The sequence below is a fragment of the Schistocerca piceifrons genome, chromosome 6 (assembly GCF_021461385.2).
Source record: "Schistocerca piceifrons isolate TAMUIC-IGC-003096 chromosome 6, iqSchPice1.1, whole genome shotgun sequence".
NCBI lineage: Eukaryota > Metazoa > Arthropoda > Insecta > Orthoptera > Acrididae > Schistocerca > Schistocerca piceifrons.
In genome coordinates, this window is record NC_060143.1 from 74,248,764 (window position 1) to 74,264,032 (window position 15,269).

The window sequence follows — 15,269 nt, forward strand, 5'->3', positions numbered from 1 at the left end:
TTTCTAGGAAGGGCAAGACTCATCGCGTTGAAATTTGTCACGTTCAAAAATGGTTCAAATGGCTCGGAGCACTATGGGACTTAACATCTATGGTCATCAGTCCCCTAGAACTTAGAACTACTTAAACCTAACTAACCTAAGGACATCACACAACACCCAGTCATCACGAGGAAATTTTTCACGTACTACTACAGGACCTTGACTGTGTTAAAAATGTAAGCTTCTAAACCAATGCAGCCAAAAGATACGGCCATTTAAGTCACATATTTTCATATTCGCAAACTCACTCATCAAAATCTATAGGATACTTCCCGTTGGTCTACAATCACGCAATTTGGCAAGAAGCAACGTTTCACAGTACAACCAAAGGAAATAAAATCCGAGCTGAAAAAATATTTCCTTTGTCATTTGTTATACGACGTCAAACTTGAAATTAAAACAATCAGTAGTTCCGCATTCAGGCTCACTGGAGAATTTCTGCTTATTATACTGATGGTCACCTGCGTTCTGAATGGCTTCACATTTATGTTACTGAAAGTAAACTATTGTCGAAAATCTTGAACTACCTTGGACTGATATCTTCTCAGAATCAGTGTCGATAACAAGCAAAAATGGTTGGGATGCTCGATTCCCAGAATGGATGAACTGCAATATTAAAAAAAAATTACAGCTGACGATCTTCCGCACGAAACATGCCTGATATAGCCCGCCTTGCCAAGGATATAACTGAGAACAAGAGCATTATCTTTTCTGTTGGCTACACTGCAAGATGGTTGACAATATATTTTGCGCCATTGGTATTGTTTCTGTTCTGAGTAAATCAATGTGCTTTTTGTGAAAGTCGTATTTGGTTCAAGTCATTGAATTGAACATGCCAAGATCTAGTCTGAAGGTATCTAAAATGCCTGCACAGTAGTGCAAGAAAGTAAAGGGCGCTCAGGATTCGCTTGATTCATCGTCAACATCTGTAATTGACGGCCCAGTAGTGTCTAACCTGTACACCTGTAATGAAACATTGAGTGATGCTGCTGCCACCACTCCTGAAAGTGCTTCGGAATGAAAACTAGCAAAGACTGAAGAACAGTACAAGAAACTAAATGCGTTCCTGAGTCATGCTTTTGCATCACGCCTTTCACCTCCGCCTTCAGTCATAGGGCTACACGTGCTTAGCGTGTCTAACTTTTCTGTACAACAAGTGACATTATGCCAAATTTGATGGAAACGTCTTAAAGAGATTAGCAGATATGTTACTGCCTTTATACAACTCTCCACCCCAATTTCTCCCCCTCTGAGGGTGAAACATCATCAGAAATCTCACTAGTGACTACAGGGTCCCCAACAGGTTTGGTACATGCTCGTCATCGAATATTTTTACACGTCATGGTTTCTCACCCCAGCCCCACTCCTACCTCTAGATGGGTGGGGATGATATGGTTTGCTAATCGGGAAACATCGTGGGTGCGAGCAGAGCACACCAATGTTTCATTCTACTTTGATGAATGGTGCAGGAACGCATAGATGACGATCAAACGAACAAATATTCATTGTTATGTATTATATATGTCTCATGAGGGATGCAAACAGTCGACAAGTAACCGATTTCGCTTAGTTTTCGCACGGTCATATTAAATATAAATATGCAACAAATGGTTCAAATGGCTCTGAGCACTATGGGACTTAACTTCTGAGGTCATCAGTCCCCTAGAACTTATAACTACTTAAACCTAACTAACGTAAGGACATCACAAACATCCATGTCCGAAGCAGGATTCGAACCTGCGACCGGAGCGTAAATATGCAACAAGTTCTGCTCTATTACATCTGCAACTTCACCATCGCGACTGCTCTGCAGTTCGCACTTAACTGTTTGGCAGAAGGTTCAGCGAACCACTTTCAGACTTTTATCGACAGTTCCACCCTCGATTAGCAAGTGGGGAAAAATGAACACTTACGAGTACACAGAACGCGCTGTGCTTACAATGGTAAATTGAGCCAAAAGTTAGGAATATTTCCTCATGAGTTATTGGGACTATACTCCTGATTTTTTCACAGAATGCGGTCACATGTTCTACTTTTCTGCTGGATTAATTAGTTTGGAAAAAGAAGGTTTAGTTCCTCAGATATTGTATTTTTCTAAATGTTAAAAAAAGTTATAAATTTAAACAAGTATTTTAAAATACAAATTCATTAACAATAATGATTTCACAAATCCTTTAAATCAGATACATTAAGAAACCTTGAGAAACAACTTCTAAAAATTTCATCTTTCTACTACAAAGTGGCTCTGATAAAATATACCCTATATACAAAAACACTAAAGTTACAGGAAATGAGCTTCAAAGTTTTTACTTCAGTATATGACTGCTCCATAGCTAGCATCATTGTTCAACACCTTCTTCTTGGTGCTTCTCCTATGCTGTCTAGCCGTCTTTGAATAGATTTTTACGTCATTGTTTGAAAACGTGAGCCGTTCGTTATCTACACAAAGCATAGCTGCTGCAGATCGTAATGCTATGCAGACCGCATCTTCTGCTGAAATTTGAACTTTATGTTATTGTCCTGACTGAATGATAAAACAGTATCATAAACGACAAAGTGAAAGGTGTTTATACTCACAAACACAGTTTTAGATAGTCTGCCCCGTATCGCATGATTCACAGAGTCATTTGGATTTTGAGACAGACGGTGTAGACATTTCTTTAGCAGACTAATATCTGCAAGGTCTCGGAACATTGGTTTTAGTTCGTCCATTATGGCAAGTGGCAAATGATGAGGGTGACTGTATTGTTATTTAGTTACTTTGACCCTATTGTACTAGCACCAAATACCTTCTCGTTTTGGAGGTAAACAGTGTTGGGAATTCTCATTGCTTGAAGCTGTGTGAAAAACAGAGCTGAGACTGCTCTTCGCATTAACTCTGCATCGGATTTGTTCTATCTTATTCTTAGATAATAGCCCTTCTGAATATGGTGTATAGCAGCATATGTCGGTCTATTTTTCCTATCTACATTTTTTCCATCCCTCAGTTTCTTGCCTTTCATGTTAGCCTTGAGCCGTAAACGTTTTCATCCCTTTTCTGAAAGTGGCCAACACACTCTATTTTGCAAATTTTCCTATCTTCCTATAGTGCCTCAATTCCTCAATTTCTTTAAATATCTTTGAGTCACCACCTTCGAGACAATTTGTGTATCGTACGATATACCGTTTCACTGAGCGTTGATAAATACTATTTACTCCAGCACCTTCCAGTCCATCATCACTCGGCCCATAATAATTTCCTATGCACTCTTCTTCACATTTATTTTTCATTTTATTCCCGGCATGTGCAACGCTTGGAAAGTATAGCAGCATCAATAATCTTTCCAGTGTTCGCTCTTATATATGTTACAACACATTCAGATACGCGTGACCTTTCTTGTACCAGCTCTCATCAAATGCTATGCACAAGTCCTTCTTATTGTTATATTCAACAACGTCTTCCTCGACAGCATCTTTCATATCTTCCTGCGCTACATTTTCAATAGCAGATTATGTTGTAACTATATGTTAGTCGGAATTTGAGGGTGGAACAGGGAGCTTCATCACACCACATAACATGGCATCTGCAGTCCTGCCCTTACCTGTAGGTCGTGATTTATAAACCAGTCTAATTTTTATATCATTTCGTTTACCTGCATCTGTAGTAACACATGAGGAACTGAAAAAAGATAATACTGATTTTGCAATAACTGCACATTAACTCCAGTTCATAAGCAAGTCGTACATAAGTTTGCTTTTAGGGAAACACCACATTTCAGACATTGTTTTCAGCACACAGTAAAACCTCTGATAATAAAGACACATTAACTCTCTCATATTCTGTAGGCGCAACATGCGTCTTAACACGGTGTGTGATCGCCATGGATGGCAGTGCATGCTCTGCAACGTGCTCACAAGCTGGCCACAAGGTCGGTAAGCAGTTACTGTGGAGGGCATTCCATTCCTCTACGAGCGCAGTTCACAACCGTTGGATTGTCGTTGGTGGATGTGCGCTTACCACAGTACGTATCTAAAACGCATCCCACGTCTATTCGATGAGATTTGAGCCGTCGAAATGGGCAAACCAATTCATTCGCCGCATATCTTCTCCTGTCCGCCCCCGGTAGATGAGTGGTTAGCACGGCAGAATGTCAATCCTAAGGGCCCGGGTTCGATTCCCGGCTGGGTCGGAGATTTTCTCCGCTCAGGGACTGGGTGTTCTGTTGTCCTAATCATCATCATTTCATCCCCATCGACGCGAAAGTCGCCGAAGTGGCGTCAAATCGATAGACTTGCACCCGGCGAATGGTCTACCCGATGGGAGGCCCTAGTCACACGACATATCTTCTCGTTACAGGGGCTCACCTTCTATAAAAATGAAGTCAGGGCCGAATGCACATCTGAAAAGACTCACATGTGAAAGGGGTACAGTGTCACAGCAAGTTTGACGGCGAGTGTACCGTGTTCAAGGATTTGGAGGTCAGTACGCCAATCCAACATTATGTTTCCCCACACCATAACATACAGGCCACAAAAACTACCAGATTCGACGATGTTCGGCGGGTGCATTATATGTTGGCGCCTCTCGCCATGTGAGGGTACGTTGTGGAGCACTACTCAGACTGAATGCGCTCTCAGCCAAGAAGCACATGCAGCCCCATTCTTCTTTGGGGCAGTGGGACATCGCATTTGAGCCCCTCTTTCATTTCATAGACAAGGACTCACACACCGATGGGGTCATGGCATATGCCGGTGACCTGCTAGTAGTGGTTTCTGGAGTCAACCATTCGTCACTAGAGGGCGAAGCCAGAGATATCCAAAACACTACACAATATTGGTACAATGGAAGCAAACCAACTATCGCAGCACACAAGTCAGCATATATATTAGTGAAAGGAACTTTACAGCGATACCCATTGACGAAAATTCATAAACATTAAAAGAGAACGGGCCACACAATACCTGGGAGTATACATTGATGAAAGACAAAAAATGGTTCAAATGGCTCTGACAAGGGAACCTCCCCATCGCACCCCCCTCAGATTTAGTTATAAGTGGGCACAGTGGATAGGCCTTGAAAAACTGAACACAGATCAATCGAGAAAACAGGAAGAAGTTGAGTGGAACTATGAAAAAATAAGCAAAATATAGAAACTGAGTAGTCCATGCACACGATAGGCAACAACAAGGATAATGTGACTTGAGGAGCACCGTGGTCTCGTGGTTAGCGTGAGCACCTGTGGACCGAGAGGTCCTCGGTTCAACTCTACCCTCGAGTGAAAAGTTTAATTTTTTGTTTTCAGACAATTATCAAAGTTCAGGCACTCACACATCAATTTCGCTCTCCAAAATTGCAGGACATGTTCAGATTTGCTTGGAAATATGCAGGATTTGACGGTCTACACAAGGAAAAATCTGAAAACGTTAAAAACATATGTTTTGACAGAGCACAGGGAAAACTGTACGACTGTGAAACTGTGGCATTCATTTGTTGCAGTTTGTGTGACAAGCTCATGTTTTCATCACTTTTTTGGGAGTGATTATCACATCCACAAGAAAACCGAAATCGGGCAAGGTAGAGGAATATTTTACCCATTCGCCAAGTGTGTATGTTAGGTGGGTCGACAACATATTCCTGTCATGTGACGCACATGCCGTCACCAGTGTCGTATAGAATATATCAGACGTGTTTTCCTGTGGAGAAATCGGTTGACCTATGACCTTGCGATCAAATGTTTTCTGTTCCCATTGGAGAGGCACGTCCTTTCGTCTACTAATCGCACGGTTTTGCAGTGCGGTCGCAAAACACAGACACTAAACTTATTACAGTGAACAGAAACGTCAATGAACGAACGGACAGATCATAACTTTGCGAAAATAAAGAAATTAAAATTCTCAGTCGAGGGAAGATCTGAACCACGGACCTCTTGTTCCGCAGCTGCTCACGCTGACCACTGGACCACGGCGCTCCTGAACTAAAAGTGTCCTTGATGTTACCTATCATGCACATGGACTACTCAGTTTGTATATTTTGCTTTTTTTTTCATAGTTCCACACAACTTCTTCCTGTTTTCTCGATTGATCTGCGTTCAGTTTTTCAAGGCCTATCTACTGTGCCAACTTATAACTAAATCTGAGGGGGGTGCGATGGGGAGGTTCCCTTGTGAGCACTATGGGACTTAACATCTATGGTCATCAGTCCCCTAGAACTTAGAACTACTTAAACCTAACTAACCTAAGGACATCACACAACACCCAGTCATCACGAGGCAGAGAAAATCCCTGACCCCGCGGGGAATCGAACCCGGGAACCCGGGCGCGGGAAGCGAGAACGCTACCGCACGACGACGAGCTGCGGACGATGAAAGACACAGATTCACCTAACGCACATGCATAACTACTGGTAAAGCAGAGAAAATACTCTATAAACCCGCACGCATAAACACTACACAGTACAGACTACCAATCACACACTTCGGAGTATACCTGTCCGTTCTCCACGAATTGGTGGTGATCTTCGCAGCAAGTGTATGGGCAGACAGGCTTGGTCTAGTCACCAACAGGACAGCAATGAGGCGCGGAAAACGGAGAGTACTCCTCAGGCTGCCAGGGGCGCTCCGCACTGCCTCGATAGGGGTGCTGTTTGTGGTGTTGGATGTCTTCCCGACACCTATGTTGTTCTTGTTGTTGTGGTCTTCAGTCCTGAGACTGGTTTGATGCAGCTCTCCATGCTACTCTATCCTGTGCAAGCTTCTTCATCTCCCAGTACCTACTGCAACCTACATCCTTCTGAATCTGCTTAGTGTATTCATCTCTTGGACTCCCCCTATGATTTTTACCCTCCACGCTGCCCTCAAATACTAAATTGGTGATCCCTTGATGCCTCAGAACATGTCCTACCAACCGATCCCTTCTTCTGGTCAAGTTGTGCCACAAACTTCTCTTCTCCCCAATCCTATTCAATACTTCCTCATTAGTTATGTGATCTACCCATCTAATCTTCAGCATTCTTCTGTAGCACCACATTTCAAAAGCTTCTATTCTCTTCTTGTCCAAACTATTTACCGTCCATGTTTCACTTCAATACATGGCTACACTCCATACAAATACTTTCAGAAATAACTTCCTGACACTTAAATCTATACTCGATGTTAACAAATTTCTCTTCTTCAGAAACGCTTTCCTTGCCATTGCCAGTCTGCATTTTATATCCTCTCTACTTCGTCCATCATCAGTTATTTTACTCCCCAAATAGCAAAACTCCTTTACTACTTTAAGTGTCTCATTTCCTAATCTAATACCCTCAGCATCGCCCGACTTAACTCGACTACATTCCTTTATCCTCGTTTTTCTTTTGTTGATGTTCATCTTATATCCTCCATTCAAGACACCATTCATTCCGTTCAACTGCTCTTCCACGTCCTTTGCTGTCTCTGACAGAATTACAATGTCATCGGCGAACCTCAAAGTTTTTATTTCTTCTCCATGGATTTTAATACCTACTCCAAATTTTTCTTTTGTTTCCTTTACTGCTTGCTCAATATAGAGATTGAATAACATCGGGGAGAGGCTACAACCCTGTCTTACTCCCTTCCCAACCACTGCTTCCCTTTCATGTCCCTCAACTCTTATAACTGCCATCTGGTTTCTGTACGACACCTATAACGATCACTTATTGCTCCACATGCTACTGGATTAGACAGGAAGACATGATAAATTTAGGAAAGTAACACGGGAAGGCATCGAACAGATATGTCTACTAACAAGGGAACCTCCCCATCGCACCCCCCTCAGATTTAGTTATAAGTTGGCGCAGTGGATAGGCCTTGATAAACTGAACACAGATCAATTGAGAAAACAGGAAGAAGTTGTGTGGAACTGTGAAAAAATAAGCAAAATATACAAACTGAGTAGTCCATGGGCCACATAAGCAACATCATGGACGAAGTGTGCTTAGAAGCGCCGTGGTCCCGTGATAGCGTGAGCAGCTGTTGAACGAGAGGATTTTGGTTCAAGTCTTCCCTCGACTGAAAATTTTACTTTCTTTATTTTTGCATAGCTTTTATCTGTCCGTTCGTTCATTGACATCTCTGTTCACTGTAATAAGTTTAGTGTCTGTGTTTTGCGACCGCACTGCAAAACCGTGCGATTAGTAGACGAAAGGACGTGCCTCTCCAATGGGAACAGAAAACATTTGATCGTAAGGTCATAGGTCAACCGATTCCTCCACAGGAAAACACATCTGATATATTCTATACGACACTGGTGACGGCAAGTGCGTCACATGACAGGAATATGTTGTCGACCCACCTAACTTGTACACTTGGCGAATGGGTAAAAAGATTCTTCTACCTTGCCCGATTTAGGTTTTCTTGTGGATGTGATGATCACTCCCAAAAAAGTGATGAAAGCATAAGAGTTTGTCACATAAACTGAAAATAAAAAATTAAAATTTACAGTTGATGGAAGATTTGAATCTAGGACCTTTCGTGCCGCAGCTGTTCACATTACCACGAGACCACGGCGCTCCTGCGTTCCTGTCGTCCTTATTGTTGCTTATCTTCCCGTGAACTACTCAGTTTGTATATTTTGCTTATTTTTTCACAGTTCCACACAACTTCTTCCTGTTTTCTCAATTGATCTGTGTTCAGTTTTTCAAGGCCTATCCACTGTGCCAACTTATAACTAAATCTGAGGGGGGTGCGATGGGGAGGTTCCCTTGTAAGCACTTGACGACTGCATGTCTGGCAACGGGAGTGGAACCAAAGTGATAAAGGCTGAAGGGTGTACATCTTTCTTCTGCGCATCAGGGAACAACTACCGACGAATCATGCGAATCAAGCCATGCTATGGTTCATTTCCTGACCGGTCGTGGCTCATATCCAGCGCACCTATAGCACTTCTCACTTTCTGCGGACAGCATCTGCCTATGCAGTGAACATCGATCCCCTGAACACATCGTGCTGCACTGCGAGTGGCTCTCACGCACGCAATGAAGCATGACAGAAATCACAGCAGAAACATTACAGCGTATACTCAGGGACTCACACAAACGGGAACAAATGAATGAACATCTCCAAAATCGGAGCGCAGCACCTATAAACAAATGGGATCTTACAGGCATCGTAGCAGATATCAAAATGACGACAGAGTTAGTTCACATGACGAGTCCAGCACAATGGGCTCTCCCAACACCAACACAGAGGGCGTAACATACGAAGAAGAAGAAGTGAACACCAAAATACAGGAACATTAAACATAGATGAAAGCAAAGAGAGACATGTTACGATAATCTTGGCCGGTTATTGTACCAGGTTCCATGCCAAACCAGTTACTATAATAACATAGACTTTTAGCACATAGCATAAGCTATAATAAGAATACACACAAGATAAAACATAGGAAGAGAGACAATATATAGCGTAGACATTACATATCAATAGTAGGCTAATCTTTTATCATGTATTATACGGGCACAATGTATAATTTAGAACATAGTGTGGTCGGTTTTAGTATCAGGTCGCACGGTAAAAATGTATAATACTACCGTAGAATTAAGTAGATTAGCATATCAACATACAGGGTGTTTCAAAAATGACCGGTATATTTGAAACGGTAATAAAAACTAAACGAGCAGCGATAGAAATACACCGTTTGTTGCAATATGCTTGCGACAACAGTACATTTTCAGGCAGGCAAACTTTCGAAATTACAGTAGTTACAATTGTCAACAACAGATGGCGCTGCGGTCTGGGAAACTCTATAGTACGATATTTTCCACATATCCACCATGCGTAGCAATAATATGGCGTAGTCTCTGAATGAAATTACCCGAAACCTTTGACAACGTGTCTGGCGGAATGGCTTCACATGCAGATGAGATGTACTGCTTCAGCTGTTCAATTGTTTCTGGATTCTGGCGGTACACCTGGTCTTTCAAATGTCCCCACAGAAAGAAGTCACAGGGGTTCATGTCTGGCGAATAGGGAGCCCAAAGCAATCACACGATCATCGAAATATTCATTCAGGAAATTAAAGATGTCGGCCGTGCGATGTGGCCGGGCACCATCTTGCATAAACCACGAGGTGTTCGCAGTGTCGTCTAAGGCAGTTTGTACCGCCACAAATTCACGAAGAATGTCCAGATAGCGTGATGCAGTAATCGTTTCGGATCTGAAAAATGGGCCAATGATTCCTTTGGAAGAAATGGCGGCCCAGACCAGTACTTTTTGAGGATGCAGGGACGATGGGACTGCAACATGGGGCCTTTCGGTTCCCCATATGCGCCAGTTCTGTTTATTGACGAAGCCGTCCAGGTAAAAATAAGCTTCGTCAGTAAACCAAATGCTGCCCACATGCATATCGCCATCATCAATCCTGTGCACTATATCGTTAGCGAATGTCTCTCGTGCAGCAATGGTAGCAGCGCTGAGGGGTTGCCGCGTTTGAATTTTGTATGGATAGAGGTGTAAACTCTGGCGCATGAGACGATACGTGGACGTTGGCGTCATTTGGACCGCAGCTGCAACACGGCGAACGGAAACCCGAGGCCGCTGTTGGATCACCTGCTGCACTAGCTGCGCGTTGCCCTCTGTGGTTGCCGTACGCAGTCGCCCTACCTTTCCAGCACGTTCATCCGTCACGTTCCCAGTCCGTTGAAATTTTTCAAACAGATCCTTTATTGTATTGCTTTTCGGTCCTTTGGTTACATTAAACCTCCGTTGAAAACTTCGTCTTGTTGCAACAACACTGTGTTCTAGGCGGTGGAATTCCAACACCAGAAAAATCCTCTGTTCTAAGGAATAAACCATGTTGTCCACAGCACACTTGCACGTTGTGAGCAGCACACGCTTACAGCAGAAAGACGACATACAGAATGGCGCACCCACAGACTGCGTTGTCTTCTGTATCTTTCACATCACTTGCAGCGCCATCTGTTGTTGAAAATTGTAACTACTGTAATTTCGAAAGTTTGTCCTCCTGAAAATGTGCTGTTGTCCCAAGCATATTGCAACAAACGGTGTATTTCTATCGCTGCTCGTTTAGTTTTTATTGCCGTTTCAAATATACCGGTCATTTTTGAAACACCCTGTACCTTAGTAAGTAACATTGGGAAGCACTGGACAGGTGTCAGGCTCGAGCTCACATTCCGACATCTCCTTCCTGGGCAACGCAGATGAAGGGAAATCTACTAAGCAGTAGATTCTTCCACTATCGCTCTTCTAAAATCAATACTTTTTCTTTCATAATTTCGTATCTCCAGTCTGATGTATAATGGTTTTATTAGTATAATACATCTGCCATTTACACAAAGAGAGAGAACAATATATATACGAGGTCACACCTCCATGTGGAGCTGCATGGGCAAAGGAACCCCTAGCCCCAGCTCCGTAGCATAGGAGGAGCGCTATGGGAATCGTTGGTTGCAGCTAAGTGGACTGAGTGGAGCACTACACGTCGCACAAAACTTAGATGGCGGGCTATGGTAGTCCAAAAGCAGCATAAAAAATGCACCCATGCTCTTGGCACCACCGCAACCGTTGCCCCCAATGTGCAGATGTCGAATGAACAAAACGACAAAGAGATCACCCTCAAGTAGTCACCGTGCCACTGTAGAGAGTAAGATTGCTTGTCTTGCAGTCCTGATAAACGTCGTTGCAATAGCACCCGCTGTTTGACGTGAGTAATTTCTTACGTGTTGCACATTGCAGCGGTCATGTGCTGTTGTTGTTGACAATGGTCCAACTAGCTCCTCTCCTTCGGGCAGCAGTGCCTGTCATTCGAAGCACTCCCCATGCAGGTGAAACAATGCTGTGGGCAGTACCAAACTGCTGGGCTGCAGTCGCCACACTTCGTCTGTTTACAGTTTCCCGATAACTGTGCCCTGAGTGAAGTCATCCAGATGTTTCTCCGGGCCACGTTATAATGAAGAACACCACGACAGTGCTCCGTAACGAGCCATGGTAAAAATTGCTGTTTTGAAGAGCGCGCCGCAGCGCGTAGTGTGAAGCACTCGCCCTCCGTTTCTGGCGGTGGCGCCGCTGTGGCAGTCGCAGCTTTGGTCTCTCCCTCTGATGGGAAAGGAGAAAGGTTGCCTGTTCACGTGCATTTAAGGGGCACTATGAGCTCACCAGTCGGTCAGTCTTGCTCAGTCTCTCGTCCCCAGCTTGCTAGTCTGTCTCTCGTCCGCATTTGTTAGGCAATTAGTGTCCGTCTGTCGTTCGGATTGCTAGTACGTCTGTCGTCCGGATCAACCATTAAAGCTGGCAAAATGAGAGTCTTTCCACTCCGCCAGTAAGAAAACACAGCGAGTGGGCGCCCGATCGGGGCTCAGTTCCTGCATCTGAGTCTGCGCGTTAGGCCGCCAATCTGCTCGAGTTTGCTCAGGCAATGGTCATTGGCGGTTGGATCGATCGGTTGGTCGGTCGCTCACTGAGACACAAGATGACTTGTCCGTCTTGAGCGTCGGCGCATGTGAGGGCGCTACGTGAGTCCAGTGGGCCGCGCCGTATAGTGAGGGGTAGTGACTTCGCGGTCGACACGAGAGCAACAGGAGTCAACCCACGACATCAGTCTGGCCGGTTCGAGCTGCGACGCCGTGAGACGGGAGATCGGCGCGCCTTCCTGCTGCGTCGCTGAAGCGGCTGGCAGCGGACGGTTCGGGAGAGCGTTGGGGGTGCTGCGCCAGGTCTTCGCCAGAAATCGCAGTTTATTAGAAGTTAAGTGATTGGTGATATGTTGTTTGATTTACTCTTGTTAAATTCTACTTGTTTTCTTGGTGAGGTCACCAGCCGTTTTGCTTTGGGGTCGTCCCACCACTCTTCTCCGTTTGCCGACCGACGGGAAGGTGATTATTTATGAATTGGGTGGTCCGTTTTTCCCTTGTGGAGGAGGAGCGGGTTAGAGCAACCTGCGGTTCGAGTTGTTCGGTAATCTCCCTATCAATCTACCGTACGTTAGTAACTGCCTCTGTCATGTTTGTCGGATTTGGTGTGTTAACGAATTTATTGCGTGGAGTGTCACGGCCTAATATCTGAAATTTGTTTTGATCTTTGGAAACTTTGATATTATTGCCTATGATATAGAGAGGCGGTATCTGTGTACTGTAGAGCATCTTAACAATTGTTTGGCCAACCTTGTAGAATTTTATATAAGATTGCATTTCATGGGCCTTTATTTAAATGATCATTTTAGTATATAAAGTTGCCACACTTTCACCATAAGACTTTTCTTAGAAGTTAAAATCAAGTTGCACCTTCGGTGGCAAGGTTAATATTTTAATTGTTAGTGTTTTGTACCGTTTCCATCCCTCCTACGAGGGATGCGTAGTTTGTGTGCTTTTGTAAATTGTTAAAACTCTTAGTTTAAAATAATCTGGTGTGTTGCAGATTTGCACCAGTGTAGTCCTTCAGAGGCTGTTGTGAGCGGTCGTAACTATGGCCGTGTCAAAAGGGAGCGGCAAGGTTATCTGCCCGAAAGCTCATACAGTCAAAACTTGTATCCTTCTGCCTCTGAATAAATTGTAACTTTGATATTTAGAGAGTGCTTTCTGATTATAATTTTAAATCTGTTTCTTTAAAAAAATGCTTTTAGGCACTATTAAAGTGAATAAAATTCCCATTTGTTAAAAGGAATTTGCTTATGATTTCATCAGTCACTCCCTGGCAACTACTTCCATGTTTACACAGTGTGATTAAATGTGTTAATGTTCTTGATGAATCGCTAGTAAATAAAATAAATTCTTAAGAATATTCTCTGAAAATAAATCACGGTTCACGTAACTGCTTGATGACTGACGCACACTTTGTTTTCCCGTTCCTCGTGTTGCGGGGCCAGCCCAATTGGTCCTTATAGTCACGGTGATCTCATGCCATTTGACGTCCAGCTTCGGTGCACGACTGTGAGACTACTGGAAACATGCTCCCGGACTTATATTCATTCCCACCGACTAGTCAACATTTTATGTTACCTTATCGATCTCGTCCTTATGTTTTGCATAGCGGTGTATGTGGACGTATGCGTGCGAAGCTGTGAACTAAAACTGGTAATAGATAGCAAATATGCCAACATTCTTTCAGAAACGCCTTATTTTCTCAGAGCCCACTGCGTAGTTTGTTTACTTTATACACGAGCTGTCGCTGTTGTTTTTCATTTAGCCGAACGAGCGAGTCGTGATGGGGTAGGCGGGTAGGTACGATCGGAGGCTCGGTATCGCCGGCCGTGTTCGGCGCATGCGCGCTGCGCGACGTGACGCGGCCGAGCAGTATCGCCGGCGGCGGGAAGCTAGAAGGCTACGGCCAGCTCAGAACGGGCCAGGCGGAGCCTCGACGGCGTTTGGGCGAGGGGTCGCGGTCCGGCCTGCCGGCGATAGCATCGCGATGTGTGATGTGTGACGTGCTAAGCGGCCGCGCGCGCGATAGCGGCCGCCGCTCTCGATTTACGACCGCCCGTTATTACTCCATCCGTCCGTCTGGGACCGGCCCAGGTGAGACGAGACGAGACGAGAAGAGAATGGACGGCTGTCCGTCAGGCGTCCGCTGCGCGCCCATTGGCGAAAGTCGGCGCCGGCGATGGCCGCCAGATAACAGTGCCAGCCCAGCCACCAGCAAGTACCACCACCGGTACAGTCTGCTCGCCGCCTCTGTCCGAGCAGGCTCAACAGTCCACCTGCACCCGGCTCGACTGATCGTACTGTAATTTTTAATCGGTGAGGCACACCGTACAGCCGACCGTAACCGAAAGTGACTTGTATGGATATGGTGCCTGTTTTTTCGGATGCACACATATTCCTCGAACTCTTACGGGACTTGGTAAGAATGTATTCCACGAGTAATGAGTGTGTTGGGGTGGTACACTACTAATGTAGTGTGTGGACATACAAGGTGAGAATGTGAGGCGAGTGCGAGGTAGTCCCTGCAGGCGCGCTATCCTCTGTGCCCTCGGTGGCTCAGGTGGATAGAGCGTCTGCCATGTAAGCAGGAGATCCCGGGTTCGAGTCCCGGTCGGGGCACACATTTTCATCTGTCCCCGTTGATATATATCAACGCCCGTTATCCGCTGAAGGTATTAATATAATTCTAATTTCGAAAGTGACTTGGTCTCGCGACCAGGTCCACCCATAACGCTATTCTACATAATCCACGTTGCTACAGTGTAAACATGGAAAGAGATCGAGACAATGTGCCTTCGTCGACAGACTCAACTGGTTGTTGTTGGTTTTATTAAGTTCATCTACACTGAGATGACAAAAG

At 44.6% G+C, this 15,269-nt stretch overlaps 1 non-coding gene across 1 annotated transcript; it reads left to right on the plus strand.

Annotated features, from left to right (window-relative positions):
- The first annotated feature begins 14,953 nt into the window (after positions 1 to 14,953).
- Positions 14,954 to 15,028, plus strand: Trnat-ugu. The gene has a single exon. It is a non-coding gene; the product is annotated as a tRNA-Thr (tRNA).
- Positions 15,029 to 15,269: the final 241 nt, after the last annotated feature.